Genomic DNA, 3,897 nt, shown 5'->3' on the forward strand with positions numbered 1-3,897 from the left:
TGAGTGAAATATCTCAGTCACAAAAGGACAAATACTGCATGGTGCCACTGTTCTAGAAAGTGACATCAGGGTTGGGATAAAACTGAGGAAAACTGGATCGATTATGTATGCTGAATTGAAACAGATGGGGGAGAGAACAGTCTAAAAGTGATATATGATAGCATATTATGATTTCACAGGAATCCAGAATTAAGGTTGCATAGTGGAGTACATTTGGGGCGGGGCTGGGGGTGGGTAATGTATACCAACGAAGAAGGTAATCTTTTGCTTTTCAAAGAGAGGAGAGAAATGGGGGGAGAGGGTAAAGAAAAAAGTGCAACAATGAATGAATGAAAATCCAAAATCTCTGTAAATGTTCATTAAAATTAATAAAATTTAAAAAGAAAAAAAAACCTTGAAGTTGCATGTTAAAATGTTTGCCCATGTGGTTCAGTTTTCATCCAAACAATCTAAGATTTTGTCGTTGAGTGGCATGAAATTCACTGCGACTCGTAGCTATGCTATGAACTTATGCAACCCACTCTGACTTATAGTGACCATGTGAACAATGGGTCTGAGCCCTGCCCTAACCTGCACAACCCTCAGTATCTCCAATAAGCTGGAGTTCATTGTTACAGTCACTGTGTCAATTGAACTTGATCAGAATCTTCTTCACTCTCTGGGATAATCAATCATGTAAGATCCAAAGAACATATTTTCCTAGGGATAAAGTCTAGAAGGCAAGAAAGTACAATAAAAAGGGATTACTGGAAAGCAGAATTATAGGAGAAAATGGGGTAAAGTGTGATTAATTTGTGGTGTTGTAAAACAAAATGTATGTGAATGGTTACATGAAAACCAATTTACACTGTAAAGTTTCACTCAAATCATAGTTACAAAAAAAATAAATAAATTTTGTAAAGATATGTTTTATCTTTTTTTTTTACTTCATGCACACTTCCTTGAAGCTGTCGATAAAGAAGCACAGAGTGAATGAATTAAATGTTTCTCCAGTCCAAGCCAATATATGAATTTCTAGCTTGCAGAAAGTCTACACAGCTGATTTGACTGCCAAGTCCTTCAGGGAAGATCCCGGTGATTTGGGATTTCAATAAGAGCCCCAGGGAGTCTCATGCTCAGAGGATGTTAGAGACACAAGTGTACAATGTGTGCTGGCTGAGAAGCAGCCTCCCTTCATCTTGTCCAAACCATTTCCAGGAGGAATCAAATGAAACAGCCGCCTTTCATGAGTAGACGGAAACAATTCTATGGTCCTATTTTTCCACATGAGAACATGAATGATAAGTAAATGTTCATCTTCAATCTCTCCTTTAAAGGAGCTGACTCTACTCTGTAGCATCAAGGTCCTTATAAGATTGGATTAATTGGTAGAAAACTCAGCTTTGGGGTAGAAATAACTCTCCATGGGAATCCATGTGTGGGTAATCATTCAATCTAATAGGCTATAAGAGAAGTACAAAGGGTTGTGAGGGATACTTCCTCCTGGTGATTGTTTGGCTGTTACTATTGTTGAAGAACTGTCGTCAATATCAGGTAAAAAAATTGTTTTCAGATTTAAATATTGTTTCATAGTGGAGAATTTGCAAGTTTTTAAGAGTTCTCTTCTCCTTATTTCTAGGTGAAGTCAGAGTTTTTTGCCTCATATTCACTGAGTATTATATTGTCTTTGAGGTGGGATTCCTGTTGTGCCTTTTGTCATCTTTAGCATTTATCATTGTTTGTATATGTTCTTTGTATAGAAAGGACCTTCTTAACTCTTTGTCCCATAGTTTTAGAAAAACTCCCACACTCTTCTCTATCATAATTGTGTGTATTTTTTTTCTAAAAGAGAAATTTTCTTTTTAAAAATAATCATCAGTATAGAGTAAGAAATAACCCGAGAAATAGAAAGAGCAAAACTGAGTAGAAATGGAGAAGAAATTTCATAAGGAAAACACAATAAATTGGAGAACATACCATGATTGTGAGTGACTGTAGTAAACTCACACCATGTTGGATAAAACTACAGGCTTGCTCTTGAAAAAAACCAACAAGTGGTAATGTCTTAGCAAACCATACTACCAAATAAGGTGGTGGTTGTTTTTAAGTGCCATCAAGTCGTAGGCAACTCATATGAACGAAAGTCCGCATGGTAGTATTTTATAAATGAACAAGGAGATATATAGTCTGATAAGGAGACATAGAAGAAATATATAAACACTGTCAATACAATGCAATAAGACTAGGGAGCTATGGTGGTTTAGTGGCAAAAAGCTGCACTGTAATCCCAAATGCAGTTGCTCCACGGGAGAAGGATAGACAGTCTCCTGCATGATTTACTACCTCTGAAAACCTGCTGGAGGGTCAGCTATGGGTCAGGTGCAACCCGACAGCACACAATGATAACAACACGAAGTGGTAGAACTCAGGTGAGATTAGTATTTTCTCACATGATTGTTAGTGAATATAGTGAACTCGAGAATCACTTGAAGAGTTTTAGAATTATTATGACAAAAGAAAATGTAATTATCAATTGAAAGAGAATGAATAAAATTCCAGTTCTGGTATAGATGGTATCAATCATGTAACTGTGTCAGTATCCGCATGATACATAGAATTACATCAGTGGAATCTAAATACAAAGTCCAAAAAGCATGTGTCTGTAATGAGGTATAATAAGATGAACTCATTCAGTAAAGAGCCTTCCTAAAGGAAAACTTATTGTTATAAAATGACTTTGTAAGAAAATATTTGCCATCTTTTCCGTATCTGGAATTTTCATGTTGTGAAAGTAATGCCAGAAGTTTGGAAACCAAGTGGAGTGGAATTTTAGCCAGAAGACAAAATAAAATCAAAGTCAGTGCAATCTGAGGTTGACAAAATAAGTGGAAGAATTTATCAAAATGTTTCTAAGACCTTGTAAGCTATCCAGGGTCAAAGAGGTGACGTCTCAGATTGAGTATTTGTGAGAAATCGGTAACATGCAAAAATTCTTTAGGGATTGAATACAATTATGTGTCAAAGAATAAAATGTGATGAGTTTGTGTTGGGGCATTGTCTCTTAAACATTTTTTGCAATATAATTGAAAGTGTCCAGCACCAGGATTCTCTAGTCAGTGTGTTTATTTACTTACAACATTAAAAAAACCCAAAACAAACACACAAGAATATCTGGAAGGAGTAACTCTCCTGAGTCAGAAGAAGGTGGCTTTTAATCCTGTTAGAAACCAAAGATGCTTTCAGTTGAGTCCTAAAAGGAAACCAATCAGTGTGATTATCTGTTCAAACAGCAACCCAGACATAAGCTCCCTGGTGGTGTTCCCTTAGCCCTGCCCTTCCCAGGTGTCCTTTCTGACGTCTAGTGAACTCGGGAATCCCCCTTAGGCTCATAAGGTCATGGCAGTGCTTGAGAACACCTGGAAGTACTCTTATCTCTGCATCTACTCTCAGCCCATTGGTGCTTTTCCTGGCAGAGGGAGGGCACAAGCAAGACCCTTGTGTGCTGGAGATCCAAGTTTCCTTGTTGTGTTTGATCTGACGTGCCTGCTGCTTTGAGCCTGTATTCCATGTGATCAGCCTCTTAGAGAGGTAACAGAACTGTTGCTTTCTAGCCCATCACACCTGTATCTGAATTCATATCTCAGTCTTAAGCATACTGATGTCAGACTAAAATGCAACGTGTATTCTTGTGTTTACATTCCCTAGCAAACCTCAGGAGAGTGGGCTACACCCACTTCAGTAATGGTCTCTCTGGAATGATCCAGAAGCTTTTCACATATGATACTATAAAGGTTTCTAAAGGAAATAGTGCAAGCATATTAAAAATTATCTATTCTTTGCTCCTGAATTCCTGGATTTCTTTTTGTAGAGACCAACTAGATTGTATTAGAAATTAACTCCTTGTTTTACATTGGCAAA

The sequence above is a fragment of the Elephantulus edwardii genome, unplaced genomic scaffold, assembly GCF_000299155.1.
Source record: "Elephantulus edwardii isolate Elephantulus edwardi_28Jun2011 unplaced genomic scaffold, EleEdw1.0 scaffold00145, whole genome shotgun sequence".
NCBI classification, from domain to species: Eukaryota; Metazoa; Chordata; class Mammalia; order Macroscelidea; family Macroscelididae; genus Elephantulus; species Elephantulus edwardii.